The sequence below is a fragment of the Crocodylus porosus genome, unplaced genomic scaffold, assembly GCF_001723895.1.
Source record: "Crocodylus porosus isolate Cpor-Errol unplaced genomic scaffold, CroPor_comp1, whole genome shotgun sequence".
In the NCBI taxonomy this organism is placed as follows: Eukaryota; Metazoa; Chordata; order Crocodylia; family Crocodylidae; genus Crocodylus; species Crocodylus porosus.
In genome coordinates this window covers 73081424-73098443 of record NW_017728947.1, presented here as the reverse complement: position 1 = coordinate 73098443, position 17020 = coordinate 73081424, and the positions used below count along the sequence as shown (strand labels likewise).

The following is a 17020-nucleotide window of genomic DNA, read 5'->3' as shown; positions in this document are numbered from 1 at the left end:
GGTCAGACCTGGCTGACTGCTCTTCCCAGGAGATGTCCAGGAAGTTCAGGTCCTCCATGACTACCACGTTCTTAGACTTCACTACCTCTGTGAGCTGACCTAAGAATTCCTGGCCAAGCTCTTCCCCCTGGTTGGGAGGTCTGTAGTAGACCCCCACCGTTAAGTCTCTTTCCCCTCCACTGCCTTGTACTCTAACCCAAAGCACTTCAGAGTGCCCTTCCTCCGACTCCTTGCTAATTGACGAGGATGTGTATTTCTCCTTAATATAGAGTGCCACGCCCCCACCTCTCCTTCCTATCCTGTACAGCCTATAGCCCTTGACATTCACCACCCAGTCATGCGTTGAGTCCCACCACATTTCAGTTATCCCCAGTGGGATAACTGGTATCCCCAGCCAGAGGGCCCAGTGCTGCCCTTGTGTGCCTGGAATTAGGCCTAAAGACCAGGTGCCATCCTGCACTGGGATCAGATACTCGACCCAGCACATAGGGCTGGGGCTCCCCATGGGTCTGTAGATTTGCTTCCTGTGCCAAATTTCTGGACCCATGGGCATCCCTGCTCTAGATAAAATACTCCTAATCTAAGCCCATCAGCACAATATTGTGTTTCACCCTTCTGAAAATGTTACCCAAGTGGCATTAATAATTAGTATGAGTATCTGAAGAATCAGAAAGAGTGCAGGTTCACCCTCATACTAATCATTCAATAACTGAATTGATAATTAAAATGATCACTTCTAAAGCAGTGACTCAGAAAGGAAGGGAAAGTTCTGAAGCTCACATTCGTATTGGATACCAGCACACCACACAAATTTAAGAGAAACTATCCACTCAAGTTGCTTTTAACACCATACAAACTCAATTGCTTGAAGTAGTGAACATAAATACTTAGAAAGGGAATAGTTGGTCAGACCACAGGACCATCTAGCCCAGTAACCTCATTTTCCCCTTAGATAGATACAAACTCTAACTTGCTTAGGTATTTGCATAGCGCTTCTTTCTTTGGTATTCAGAGGATGATAAGGTTAGCATCCCTTTCTTTCTTTCAAGTCTTCCCTTTATTATTTAATATATTGTTATATTATCTGTTAGAGCATGCATGGGCTGTGAAGCATTAGGTGCCAATAAACTAAGATTTGCTATCTATCCTTGGGAGTAAACTAAACACCTTCAAGTCATTCTTCACCCTGTGCTTTCTTTTGCTTCTTGCATTTCAGTTTTCAACCACCTCAGGAACACTGCCAGGATCCCTACTGTGACCCTGCTTTCATGAAAAATCTTATTCATACTTTCATCATTTTCCTTTCTAATATCACAAATCTGTCTTTACAGTAGTCTTAAATCTCTGCTCTCTAAACTTCATGGGACTCAGGACATTGCAACAAAACTACCTGCATTGCAAGAAAAAGTACTGTGACCTCTATCACTGTCACTGCCTTCCCATCCATCTCCAAATTCATTTAAAAATTAGGTTTCTAAAGGTGTTTAAACACCTTTAGAAACCTTTATACACCTATATACACATGTGGCAGTAGGAAGGCATTTTAATTAGAGCTGCTCTAAGTAAAGTGCCCAGGTCGCCACACGTATCATCATCTCCATGCCGAACAATGGCGGCAGGGGCACTTTAAGTAATGCACACTGAAAGAGTTTTAGTTAAAGTGCCCCTGCCACCATTTTTCAGCACAGCAATGCTGATACATGTGATGCTGGAGTCTGCTAGAGCACAGTAATTACTTGGGTCTACTTAGATGCACTATAATTATAGTGCATTGACACAGCCTCAATGCATGTGTATAGGCACCCTAAGGTTTCAAAATTTCCAAAGATTCTTTTAAACCTGATAAATCATGCAGTCCCTTAATGTCCAAGGTTTGACTCTTCCAAATCCTGGAATTATTTTCAGTCTCGTTAAGACTACTTCACCTGCACTTTGACACCTATCTGTGGAGGTGATCCGAGCAGGGTGCAGGGCCTGGGGCCAATCAGCCTGTGCTGGGCCCCACCCCTGCTCTGATCCCACAGGCCCTGGACCCAAAGAAGTGGCAGGGAAGGGAGGGGGGTAATGAGTGGCTGCACACGGAGCCACCGCTCCACCCAGCTCCATGCTGCCACTGCTCTGCCTGGCTCTGCAGGGCCTCCCAAAGCACAGGGCCCAGGGCAGTTGCCCTGATTCGGCCCCCTCTTAGGGATGGCCCTGCCTATCTGAACTCTCTCCCTATCTGAGCCACTGGTGAGTTATTTCCTTCAAGTTTCATCTTAAATCCTTCCTGTTCACTTTTGTTAGAGCCAATTCTAAACCTTATTCACGTTGTTCTCACCTCTGCTTAACTATTCAACAGTTTTTCTGCTTTCATCTTGGCTTTCTCCTCTCCTATTTCACCTTTGTACATTCTTGCTTCATCTCTACTGAAGCGGTTCTATGCAATGTAATATAAGCACCACAGTAATGGCAATAAATAAAAATGGTAATTACACAATGTAATAAATTTTGCTGCCAAGTTACCTTTGTTGCAAACCATATTTTAAATATACTCGCAGAAAACATTTAATATGCAAATAGAAGTAAGTGTCACAGCAGCCCAACTTACCATAACATACTTGCCCAGGGCCAAATTCTGCTGAGAAAAGACATACCTCGTGATGAAATCACATGCTTCCTACAGTTCAGTCTTAATGACACAGCATGGGGCGGGCAATTATTTCAGGCAGAGGACTGCTTGCATAGTTTGGGCAGGCTGTCGACAGCTCATAGGTAGCCGCGCCCCCTGGTCACCATCTTGGGACCAATGTGTCAGGGCCAGCACCAGTGTGTCCCAAAGAGGGGCACAGGCTGGCGGGGTCTGTGAAGCAGGGCTGGGCTGCACCAGCAGGGAGAGGGGGGAGCTGGCCTGGCTCCACAGTGCTCCTGCTGGCTGGGACCCCTGTACTCCTGCCACCCTGATCTGGACCCTGCTGGTGCTGGCCCCAGGACACTGGTGAGGGCTCCATGCTCCTGCTGGCTCCCTGTCCACTCACTCCCAGTACCCCCCAGCCCTGCAGTACAGGCGGGGGGCAGTGTGCAGCCTTGACCCCCTGCCCACATGGGCTGCAAGCAGCTACAGCACGGTGTGTAAGCCACAGGGCAAGCGAGGGGCTGCTTTTCCCTGTGCTCAGCATCAGCTTGTAACCCGGCCCTGCTGCCAGCCTGGGCTCCATGCCAGCTTCAGGATCACCCATTGGCTGCAGCAGCTGTGGCCCTCCCGCTCTCTGCGCCAGGCAGTGTTGGCTGCTGCTGGCCACCTGGAGCTCGTGCGCTGGGCAGCCCAGAGGCGACAGTGGCAAACACTGCCCAGCGCGGCAAGTGGGGGGGGCCGCAGCTGCTGTTGCCATGTGCAGCCCCGGTGGGTGAGCCCAAGCTGGCACGGAGCCCAAGCTGGCAGCGGGACCAGGTTACAAGGTGGTGCTGAGCACAGGGCAGGGAAAGTGGCCCCTCGCCTGCCCCGTGCCTAGCATCCCACACTGCAGCCACTCGCAGCCTGCCTGCAGTTGTCTGGAGCAGGAACAGGCAGTCCCATGTGGGCTACGAGTGCCTGCAGCATGGGCCACCAGCCATGGGGTGGGGGAGGGGCTTCTTTTCCCTGCGCCGGAAGGAGCCTGGCGAAAAGCTGAGCACAAGGGGGAACACAAGGGTGGGGGGAAGCAGCCCATCACTCAGCTTTTCCTCGGGACACTTTTCCCCAGGCTTCTTCCCTGCCCAGGTTCCCCGCCTTCCCCCTTACTTGAGGTTCCAGTGCAGGGCAGCCATGTGGTCCCAAGCCAGAAGCCCCCACTGGGGTTCTGGCTGGGGGGGTGGAGCTAGGCAGGTCCTCCTGTTGTGAGAGCCTGCCGGGCTTCCCCTGGGTCCTGTTGCCCTTAGTTCCTGTCTTTTTTGACAGGAATCAAGGGCAAATAAATATTAATTTTCTAAATTTTTAGGGGCCCTGTGGGCCAGATCGAATCATCTTGCAGGCCAAATCCTACCCGTGAGCTGTATTTTGCCCACCCTTGACATAGCAGTTCAGTGAATGGGGTCATTTGAAGGATTAGCAAAAAGAATATCAAATATTTGGGCAATAATGTGGTCTATGCAATGAATACTCTTTAGCCTACAGATTCCCTGAGCCCTTTCCCAAGCAAAGTAGCTCAGGGGCATAGAACACAAGATGAAAATATAGAGGAATGAATCCTAACAGATCTCTAGAATTTCACTCAGGATGTGAAATCCTCCCTGTGCTTTTAGACTGTAACAAGCAAAACTATTAAGAAGCAAACTAAAGGGGCAGGGGAGACTGACATAACTTTTGCAATTCTGGGATAGTGGAAGAGGAGAATAATCTGAGTGTCTGAATGAAGAAGGACTGGAGACAGATACACAAGTTAGTTGTAGGGGTATGCTCTCTCTTTAAAAAGGAAGTCAGGTCCACCATGCCAACACGGTCATGGAAGAGATAGATGTATCAAATTGTATCACTGACAGGGAAACAAGTGTCATGAATACTCTCACAAAACTGTCCAACTGCACATATATTTTGAGCTTCTAAATTCCAATTTAAATATCTTAAAATATTTTGACTATCCTTTAATGTTTAGAGCAAGAGGAGTTTTCTGCTGCACAGAGGATCATTTCTCTCATTCTTAGACTGGAACCCAAGTTATAGTTAACTGAGTATTAACTATACTTAGACACTGTGTTCTGGCACCTGGAGTCTATAACCTTCCAACATATACAATGACCTGGTAGCCGTAAAAAATGAGGTACTAAAGCACTTAGAGAAAAAGCATCTTGAAGTGGTCTACAAATATCTATTTTACCTCAAATCTTTCCATCTCTTGAAAGTAAACTGGGCAAGCCTGACTTCTTCCAATACTCTAGCAGTATCTATCTTTCAGTTATTTCTTCTGAACAAATGCTCCCCTTTTTAAGAGACCCTTCATAAACCTGCCATAGTGCTTTTGATCTCAGATGTACCTGAGCCGACTTCTGACTCTGATACTGTTTCTTACCCACCCTCAAGTATTCATATGCAAAGAAATGGCTTATCTTGAGTTATTCTTCCCTCCCCCCAATTTTGTTTGTTTTTCCTCAGCCCCTATTAAACTAAGCCAATATATTTATATAGTAAACCAGGTGGGGTTTCATCTTTTTTGGTCAGGGTACCCCTGGTGGACGGTCAATGAGTGGAAGGAGGGTTTTCATCGAGGGGAGGTGGGGGGGCACTTCTGGTTTTGCCGCTGTGCTGCTGCATACCCCCAGGGCCTTCCAAAGTACCCCCAGGGATACGCGTACCCTTGGTTGAAAACCCCTGTAGTAAACATTCAATAACATGGTCAACATATCTTTAAGACAATTAATTACACATCCATTATAGCTTCATATCCATCACAACTGTAATTGTTTTTACAGTGATACTGTATTTTTTCATATGAAAAAATATATATTTGAAAGGCCAAAGAAAATCATGCATGAATCTAACTTATTCAAGTGACCAAAAAATGTATTCCTAACAGTAGGTGTACTAAGAAATCTTTAAAAGACGTGCTGCTAAATAAATCTGTAAACATCTGTGGAGACCTTGTAGGATCCACATGACTGATTACTGAAGATTTAGCTACCAGATCCTTCCACAGGAAAAAACTTCCATATGATTTTTCATGCACAAGGAGCTCTGTGTGTGTGAGCACGTGTAAAATAACATTTTAAAAATTCTATTATAAAATAGCATTTCTTTAAAAATCCTTTTTCATATTACATGAAAATATTATTACTACAATAGTTAAACAAATCACAGACTTATTCCTCAAACGCTAATAATGAAGAGATGCATCCTACTTACAAAAAAGTGATTTCTTTCACTTAAAGCAGTAAAGCACAGGTTTGAAAAGAAATGCATTAAAAATGGATTTTGCCTACATTACCCCCACATAGATGCCACAGAGGTGGCAGAAGAGTTTGCAGAGGGCATCTCCTTTCACTCACTAGCAAGAAATTGAGCATAAACTTAGCCCTTGCAATCTTATGGAAACTAGAGCTATGAAACACCAGCTACTTGACAGACCACAAGGAGCAGTCAGGATCACACCCATACCATAAGCTTAAGGACAGCACAATGAACTCAGACTCACAGGGTGTTTCAGGTTGCCACGCAACATAAGTGCATTTAGGACAGGGGCAGACAAAATATGGCTCATGGGCTGAATTGGGTCCACCAGGGAATTCCATCCAGCTCACAAGCCCTGGCTCTGGGCTGCCCCCACTTTAAGCCAGCACCACTATGCAGGAGGCGTGGCCCTGGTTGCTAAGCAAGCACCCTCCCCCACCCCAGCCTGGCCTGACCCACCCCCAAACCCAAGCCAGGGGGCAATAGAGACAAGAAGCCTCTGCCTGGCAGAGCTTTTGCCTTTCTACCTTGAGGCTGTTCCCAGCCCTCCCTGCTTGCAAGTAGGAATTCAGGTAAGGGCCAGGGCCAGGGCCAGGATTTCAGTTGGGGGAAAGTGGGCCAGGAGCATAGGGAGCCATGCACTATGGAGCAGGCTGGGCTGGCTCTGCACAATGCAGGAGCTTCATGCTATGAGGCTGGGTGGGGCTGGCCCTGCATGTGACCATTATGTGCGGCTGGGGACTGTGGTGGGTGTGCAAGAGCTACACACTATGGGACTGGGTGGGACTGGCACCGCACACTGCCACCATGTGCATCCAGGGACTCAGAGAGGAGCACTGCTGGGCCAAGTGGGTCTGGCCCTACACATTGCCACCACCTGTGGCTGGGAACTGGGGTGGGAGTGTGGGGAAGCTGCACTTTATGGGGCTGGCCCCACTCGCTAGCACCACATGCAGCTCCAGGGAGTTCCTGGAGTGTGCAAGTCCAAGGACCCCCACACCCATACAACTCCCACCCCACCACCATACTTCCTAGCACACCCAAACCTTCCCACAGCCACCCCATGCATTCCCAACCCCTCACCATTGCCCCCCACCCACACTCTCCCACCCCAACATAGCCCCACTGCCCCCACAATCCCATAGCTCCTTGCCCCACCATACTCACACACCAACACCCTCCCACACACCCCCAAACACACTCCTACCCTCCACCAGACCCACCCCCACATCCTCTGCCCCAACCACATACTCCACATCCCTCCACATCCACCCCCCCACACATACCCAATCCCTAACCACAACCCCCACATAGACCCCTTCATCCCCCCACACACAATATACAAGAATAAGACTATTTTGAGCTATTATGCAAACGTGCATAAATCAGGACAAAATATTTTAAAAATAAAATTAAAGTAAGTATAGTAGATGTTTGATTCTTTTAGTATATAATTTGTTGGGTTTTTTTCCTGCTTTCAAGATGGCAATCCCCCTTCCCAAAAAGAGTACCTCGGGGGGCAAGGGGAGGGACTTCTGGTGGCAAAGGTCAAGGGTTAGGCATGGGACTTCTGGTCCCAGGATAGCAACCAGGGGGCAGGGTATTTTTCACGAGGCAGGGCTGCCTGCCCTCAACAGCTCACCAAAACTTGTTAAGGGGCCTCCAGCCAAACTAATTGCCCATCCCTGGTTTTGGAGATCTAGGAAGTATCTAGGCTTTTGAGAGTGCTGCCAAAAAAGGCACATAACCTATACTTTTTAACCTTCCTTTCTTGAAAAACAAGGACCAAATCAACAAAAAAAAGCAAACAAAATATTCTGTGTAGTTTGGTATGCTTATATAGGAAAATAAAACTACATTCTATATTATATAGAAATATATAATATTATATCATTCTATTACATACACATAAAAGAATACTACAGATTTACTTTTATATATACTATCAACCAGAAGCATCCAGAAATGAAATAGTGGCAAATAATTCAACTTTTAACTGTAATGCAGCCCAATCTGGGTTGTAACAGCACATCAATACTACATTCAGGGAAGGATGTGACAAATATTATGCTCAAGTAAAGCTTAATGGGAGATATGCAGATCAGAATAATGTAATCCTTCAAGATGGAACATGATTAAGGTAATGGGATCAATGCTGTTCTGCTTATTGGAAAAAGCCAGAGGAATGGATGCCATGGGAGAAGTGCAAGTGATCATAAGGAAGTAGATTTTAAAATCCCATTCAAAAGATGGCACCTCCAAGTTTGAAGCCAACACGTGTTCAGTGCCTGACTCAGTGAAAAGAGTGCCAGCTACTTAGTCACCAGCTCCACTTTTTTTGGCACCTGGGTTTTCCTTGGAAACCTTCCACAGATGTACCAACCAACCCTATCCATCCTGTTTGTGCTGAGGTTTAACCAATGAGGGAAAAAATTGTACTCATTTCAAGAGAGAAAATGACATAATACAATACGAATAGTTGGCGTCTTAGTTTAAAATAAAGAATACTTTAACAAAGTATGTGTATTATATCTCTATATCTATAGACATACATAGGTAACTATAGCTTTCTAATGATGTGTAACAGTCTAAGAGTTTATTTTTATAATGCTGTATAAAACTGACCTAACATAAAAAAGCACTAGAGAGTATTTTCCACAGCTTACTAAATGTGTGGTTGTAATATACATAAATATTACACTGCTATATAGCATTATAAATTCTATCTGCTTTGGAATAATTTAATAACATCTTTCTTATAATAACCGCCCCCAGCTATCCTGTAAGAGCTCTTTATTTCAAAACCATCATTATTCTAAACCCATCAACTCTAAAACATTTTTAGTTTTTAGTAAAGAAAACAATTGTAAACAGAGAGCTTTTGGAAGGTAGAGAGCTATTACAAAGTTCACTTAGAAAATCAATATAGCATTTTAGTTGGAATTTGCTCATTAAACACCCACAGCTCTAATGCAAATTATGATGGAATGAATAAAGCAAATACATATGCTTCTTTCTTTTTATTAAATGTAAAATCTACTGTTAATTGCATCTGGTATGTCATATAAACTTTTCTCCTTAACTATTAAATGGGAGCTTTTACAAAAGTCATTAGAGATTCTCTTTCTTTGACTTGTATAAATTTCAATATTTGTTCAGTAAAGGTTCACAGCAGTTAAATTACATTAACAAATATTATTAGCTACTATGTAAGCCAACTAAGTAAAATACTTATATTGCAGGTAAAACAAATCATTGCGTGTTTACAATAATATTTGGATATGTCCATTTTTAAACAAGCTTATCAAATATCCTGTAATTCTTAGTCAAATGAGAGAGACTCAAAGTAGATTTTTCCCCCAAATACTCAAATTTGTTTAGTAAGCTAATTGTTTTCTAATATGGGAGAAAGTAAATATGAAGAAGATGAACCACACTGAGTATGAGTTTACCAAGTCAAACCAGTGTACATATTTTCTTAGTTGAACCTGATTCTTTTGGCAAACCTGCATTGCACACTTTTTAAACTACCTTTAAAAATACAGTAGTGTTGGAAATCATTCTAGTTTAAATCTGGTTCATGATTCTCCAAACAACAGAACTTTGGGGGAAGGGAGGGAGTACTTTCCCAAGAAAGGAATCTGTTTGCCGATTTCCTAAAGGTCATCTGTGTAAATAGAAAACTAAATGGGAAAGGCAAGAAAGAAAAAAATTCTTAGAATTTAAAACAACTGCCTCAGCAAAATCACTTAACAATATTCATATTAAAAAGTGAGATAAAAAGATAAGACCTTATTAATAGAGTGGAGAACATTATTCACAATGCTCTTTCAGAAGTAATAAAAAATATTACAATATTCTAATGATTGGATTTCTATATATTTCACTATTACAAAAAAAACAGTGATATTTTAGGATTCTATAAGGTATTTTGCATTACTAGAAGTAGACTTCTCAATTTTTTACTGAAAACAAAAAAGCTCCAAAAATTAGAAACAAAAGCTTTAAAAAATTACTGCGTTTCCTTTTTTTTTTTTTTTTTTTTTTAACTTTCTCTCGTTAATTCTAGCTGTAATGGTTTATGAGAGATTTTCATGGAACAAGAGTGTTAAAAATGCCATAAATAATAATTTTCTGTTGTAAGGCATTAGGGTATTTTTAGTTTTAGATGTAGTATTCAAGATTAGTGGTTGTTGAACTCTGTGTGACCTAGGATTTTCTTAGCATTTGTTCTGCAATCATCACAGCACTTTAAACAGTTACCCCCCAGTATTGCCATAACAGTAAAAAGACAGTGTACATGACAGGATATATATTTATGATAAAATGCTTGGAGTACCCCAAGTTAAAGTATTTCAAAACTAACTGAAAATAACATTTTGCCAGCACCATAATCTGACCCATATTTCAAGCTGTATACAACCCTGTATGGAATTACGGTTTAGTTTGCAGAAAAAAATATTTTCTATTCTCCTGACTTTGAAGATATATTCTAAAGTCACAACAAGAAACAATATGCTTGGTAGAACTGTACTTTGAATTTAAGATTCCTGTAATGAGTTAATTCTGCTCAGTACTTTCCATGAAAGATTGGTCAGCTGACATTTATCTGGTGTGGTGGTTGTAACTGTTGTTCCCTCTCTTTTGGGGATGGGAGGGGGAAGAAGGCAGACAATTGCAGGAAGAGAATAAAAATAGAGAAGAAGTTCACCAAGGAATATCTTCCTTTTCAGCTTTGCCATCCCTCTTTCATCATCTCCCACAACACTGGGTTGCAAAAGTGTAGACAATTTCCAGGCCATTACTATGGATATTTATTTGAAATTACTTCCCAAAATGAAATTTTCATTTATGAAAAACATTTTCATTATTCATTTATTTTAGAAACCCAAATACATTAACATTTTTTTTTTAAGTTGGGGTTAATGACTATGACTCTAGCTCTTAATTTAGAAACCAACCTTACTGTAATCAAATAAATGGAAACAGATTCATTACATTGCTGTGAAAGTCATTAAAACGTGCTATCAATCTGTTTCTGCACACACATGTTGCAAAGTGCTGATAATCCCTGGAAATATTCTAAAAGTAAGCGACTTATTCAGCTCCCATTGAGGTCAGTGGCAAAACTCCCATGATCTTCATTTTTATTAACATTCTGTAATGTTCTAATATGAAGTAGGCAACTTGGTTAGGTTCTTAAGCTACAATTTTGGAAGCTGCAATCACATATTTTAAGTTTCATCTGGTACCTGGAAATTAGAAGTAAAATGACAAACGGTAATAAGAAAATGGCAAAAAACAATATTTTTGACTGGTCTATATTAGGAGTTAGAGACTACAATCCATTTACATATAAATGTGACACTGTAGATAAACAATCTGAACAAACATAGATAGAATGCACTGACACCTTTATTGCTCTGTGTTTGTTATATGTATTTAGTGTGTAGTATTAATCTGTTCCTAAATTTTTGATGCTGTAAACACACTGATTTTACTAAAGAGCTAAAATTGCTTAGTTGGCAACTATCAAATGGAGCTCTGTATGGTGTTTTTATTATGTACACAAATCCCTGTTCAGTTAAAAACAAAATGGGGAAATTTGGACATAGACCTTCAGGACTTACCCAACTTGATTATTGTGCAACTCATTATCGTACAACTTTAACCCCTCCATTTTCAGTATTTCGGAATTCAATCAGCTGTATTTCACACAGCCTATTTTACAAACAACCCCCACCACCCAAACCCTTGATATCCATCCTATTCAAACTTTTTCTATGAATGACCACTGTTGCCTGAGTACTTATTTCATTAAAAAGGATTAGCAGATAAGGTGGGCTTGCATGCGACTGTCTACAGTTTGTGTTCATCTTTGCATTTTATAGTTTGACACATAATATATAGTTTGTCATGTTATCCCTTAAACGGATGATGATTTAGGATTCCCCCTTTGATTTTAGTAATAGGGGAGAAGAAGAACACTTTTATGTTTTTATTTGACATTCTAGAAGGGGGGAAACACACCCACTCACTACCCAGGCCTTATCAGAAATATAACTGCAAAAAACACCAGATGGATTTTTATGAAAAAACAAAAGCTATAAATGACTTAATATGGTAATATCAATTTTGTTATATATTCAGATTTTAGAGTGTAGAAGGCTATGGCATGTACGCTATTTTTAGAACACTGACATTTTCAAACATTTCAGTGTAGACTTTAATACAATTTAAGCTACCAATTTTAGGTCTTTCAGTTTGAGTCACAACAAAATTTATTTTCTCCCCCTCTGATAGGGCAATACACATTTCCATACAGATAATGCAAATGGATGCTTTTGTCACGTGTAAATATTTTATAAATGCTATTGTCATTTAAAAAATATTTTATGATGTATCAAAAAGTTTTCTAAAACATTAAGAACATATTTACATAATGCAAAGTTAATATAAGAAATCAAAAATGATTATTTATACTGTACACACAAATAATTAAAGAAAAATTGAATAATTAGTGAATGTATAGGTATTACATACTTTTTATAAACATATGATAACATATATATTTAGGCATATAAACATAAAGGTTGGCAACTACTGAGTTCTTTTGGCTAAAACCCAATATTGGCTTTATTTCAGTTTAATTGGAAGAGGATCTTGAATTCATCTTCTCCATGAGATATCAGGAACCTGGATTTCTGTTTGTACCAAAGGTTAATAAGAAATGTGTCTGCAAAAGTCAAACAGCATTAAATACCAAAAACTGATTATTATTCCACAGGAGTTGTTCTGTCATTCATAATCTCTCCATGCTCCAACCTTCCACAGCTAATCTTTAATGGATGACATGCAAGAAAGAAAAATAACTAACATCTAAAGAGAGGACTCTAAAGTGGAGCTTTGCAGAAATGTAAAATACTTTTCTTCTGTGCTAGAAGTAACTCCACCTGCTCTTATTGAAGAGATCACTTAAAGTACGAGGAAATAAGCAATGTTAAACTAAACATTTAATTAATATCCAACTGAATATTTGTTTTCATTTTTGCTGTTGTGAATACACAGAAATTATTTTTAAAGTTGACGCAGGTCATTTTCTATGATGCTATGCACTTCATTATATTCATGTTCATATCTGAGGATTCAAAGAACTTCACAATCATCAATTCCCAATATTATTACACATTGGAACAGATGAAACATTTTACTTCACTGTAGCACTCTTGCTACATTTTTTGAGACAGGCATAAAAACAAATGAAATGTAATCAGCAAAGAGTTTCAGAGAAAGGTAGTTTCTTCCATTTTTCATTTCTGAAAGGAAGAAAAGTAGGACACAGCTTTAGAAAAGGGGAAATGGACTTCCCAATTACATAAGGCTTAGCACTTAGCTGGTCAATTCCTTTCTGTGTTAGCTTTCACACAGACAAAAATAAACTGTCAATATTTTTTGCATCTATTAATTTATAAGCAGATCCAAATAAATGGGGAGTAGAAGGCAGAGCAGCAAATGGTAGGGGAAGGAGATCTGACTGGCACTCAGGGGAGCGGAAATAATTTATGACATACCTGGAAAAAAGGTTGGTTCCCACTGCTCGAAGGCAATGGTTCTTAACCTTTATAGACTCTGGGGACCCCTGGTTAGATTCAAAGCTTTCCTCACAAAATGCCAACTCTTAGGAATCCGTAGTGTCAAAAACTATCCAAGTTTATCTTGTGAATCATGTGTAAGTGTTTGCACAAGTAATAGTGCTAGTATTGTGCCACAACCTTAAAAAGATCTTGTGGCACACCTTGGCTGAGACCACAACAGATTTCTCTTCATGTTGCCAGTCTCCTAGTTTGAGAGCACTACTCCAATCGCACACCAATGTATGCCTCAAATACTTGACACATGACTTTATTTTTGTATCACTTTCCCATCACATCTTTTAAACACTTGAGAACTGTACAAGTAAAGGTACAGTTTCCAAAGAAACCTGTATCTCAGAAAATATTATCCTAACAGGTATACAGGATACAGGTTTCATTAGCACATACTTTTCCCCTTCTTTCATCAACAGTTCTCTCCCTCCATGAATTATTCACACTATTTTCTTTTTTTGTTACCTTACCTCTGAATTGCTGCTGACAACTGAATTTGGAATCAACTGCCAAGAAGGCTAACGGCATACTGGGCTGCATTGGTAAGAGTGTTTGGGCAGGTCAAGGGAAGTGATTATTCCCCTCAGCACTGATAAAGCCACATCTGGAGTATTGTGTTCAGTTTTGGGCCCCTCCAATACAGGAAGGATGTGGACAAATTGGAGAGGGTCCAGTGGAGAGCAACCAAAATGGTTAGGGGGCTGGGCAACATGACTTATGAGGAAAGATTTGGGCTTATTTAGTTTAGAGAAGAGGAGACCAAGAAGGGCTTTAATAGCAGTCTTCAACTACCTGAAGGGGAGCTTGAAAGAGGATGGAGCTAGACTGTTCTCAGTGGTGGCAGATGACGAACAAGGAGCAATGGTCTCAAGTTGTAGCAAGGGAATTTTAGGTTAGATTAGGAAGAATCTCCTCACTAGGAGGGTAGTAGGGGTGTGTGAAATGGGCCATATTCGATTCAGATTTGGCCCAAATCAGGGACAGTGATTCAATTAATTGATTTGGATCACTGTCCCTGATTCAATTTGGCAGAATCCAAATCTGAAGATCCAATGCTGTGAGAATCAGCGATTTGGCCATAGTCACAGCTTTGAATGTTTTTTCTACATACCTCAAGGTACTAGGTGTGGCTCGTGAACGCTGTGACGCTTGGGCAAATGGAGTGTCCCACAGAAGTGTAGGGGCCCCCTCCCCCCCCGTGCTTGATGGCAAACCTGGAAGTGGACCAAAGGTATTCTGGTCCACTTCTGGGTCCGCCAGGGGGTGTGCAGGCCCTGCCCCCCCTGCATGCCCTCTGCTCAGCAATTGCCTGCAGGGGGATCCCAGGTGCCCCCCTAGACCCAGGAGGCACCAGTCACTGAGCCAGGGAGGCACAGGGGGCCCCCACATGTACTCCCTGGGAGACCCAGAAGTTGACCAGAAGTGCATGTGGGGGCCCCCATCATCTCAGCATTCCTGAGCACCCTGGTACCTTGAGGTATGTAAAAAAAACATTTAAAGCTGCGTCTGTCTGAATCATCAAATCTTTCTGAACCTCTCCGAATTGATTTGGAGGGTTCCGATTTGATTTGGAGAGATTAAACGGTCTCCTGATTCAATTCAGATTTGGAGGCTCGGCCACTTAACTGGGCCAAATCTCTGCTGAATCAAATCAGCAACTGAAGCTTCGCACAGCCCTAGAGGGCAGTAAAACACTGGAGCAAGTTACCAAGAGAGATCATGGAATCTCCATCCTCGGAAGTTTTTAAGACCCGGCTAGATGAAGCTTTGGCTGGGATGATCTGGTTGGTGATCGTCTTGCTGTAAGCAGGAGGTTGGACTAGATGACCTCCTGAGGTTCCTTCCAGCCCTAATTTCCTATGATTCTATCTTATACAGGGCAAAGGTTTCTACTGTTAATTGTAATAAGCTGATGGTATTTGTTGAAACAGTCTACCCTATCAGTCAATGTTGATTCTTTTTAGAAAGGGTTAAGCCAGTTTGTTGATTCTTATTACCTCATACAGAGAGGCATGGCTTTTAGGCTCCATCTACACATTATATTTAAGGCATGTTTAACCAGTTAATCACACTTTAAGTGCTCACCTAACCACACATCAATCAATTAATGGTGTGATAAAAAGAGGAATAAGCTACAACATTACTCCACAAAATGTGTAATAGGAAGCAGCTAGCAAGTTATCATGCCATTAACAGAAAGTGTGGCCAGAGGCCCCTGTGGCTTGTCAGTTGATTGGAGCCTCCAGCTGGGAGGGCCTATGTGCATAACCAAGCCTTGGAGCTCCCAGCTAACAGGGCTGCCAGCCACAGGGGACCCTGTGGCTGGGAAATGGCAGTGACTGCTATCTCCCAGCTGCAGGGGCACCCCATGCACCGCCATGGCTGGGAAACCAGCTGCTGCAATCTCTCAGATGTGGGGGCACGTGAGGCTCCCCCTGCACCAGCAATAAGGCATGATGGGATCTCAGGCACAATCATGCCTCCTGCCATGCACATGTTTTGAATATCTTAAAAATGCAATAGTCAATCCAGTGCTAAGTTCCTGCTAATCATATTGCCCCATGTCTTTACACCTACTGTTTAAGGTGCCATGAAGTCATTCTATGAGCAAAATGCTTGTGAGGCCACTTTTCTAGGATAGTAAAGTGACTTTGGTTTACCAAATATAGAATTTAAATGCAAATATCAGGAGAAAAAAGTCCCAAGTCCACTCCAAAAACAATAGGGTAGGATATTTAGGGTGACAGCGTGAAAGTTGGAAAAGCCAGACTACTACATAAAGTTTCTCTTCTGTATCTTTCTCCAACTTAGTTAATAGGCATTCCACTGAAAAACACCACCTGGGAAGTGCACTTCTCTATTTCTGTGACCAAAAGAGTGAGTTACTTAACTGATCTAAAGCAGTGGCTTTCAACCCTTTTTCAGCTGCAGATCCTAAACATTTCAAATGAAAGTGCAGACCCCTTTGGAAATTTTGAATATAGTTGTAGACCCTTTTGAATGGTAAGCGTGAGCATTCACATACTTTTGACTGATCATAATCATCTTTCACAGACCCCTTGCACATAGCCTATGGACCCCCAGGGGTCCGTGGACCACAGGTGTAAAGGAATGTAGTTTTTAAGTTATTTTTCAGAAACAGTATGCTGATCACCAGCTTAATCAGCATTTTCAGGTTGCCCCTATTAGACAGTATGGGCTTAGAAATATTGGTCTATTCCTTCCCCTCTTCCCCCCCTCCCCCGATGAAATTGTTTCCTTTTCTGGATTACTGGTCCAAGTCTCATCTCCCAAATCAAAATGGGGGAAAAGAAGTGTGTGCATCTGCGGGGACATGACCAATCCCACCATAACAAACAAAACCCCAACAAAAACAACTTGAGATACTTGGGACAGAAAAGGTAACTGAGGACAAAGTCCTGGTATAAGGCAAGGACAGAGGGAGAGAGGAAAGCCCCATCTGACAACATATCCT

General features: G+C 41.9%; 1 protein-coding gene across 3 annotated transcripts in view; it reads right to left on the bottom strand.

Annotated features, from left to right (window-relative positions):
* The window catches only part of MIPOL1 (mirror-image polydactyly 1), a 277415-nt gene that overhangs the window by 205704 nt on the left and 54691 nt on the right, over positions 1-17020 (bottom strand). The window lies entirely within an intron of this gene.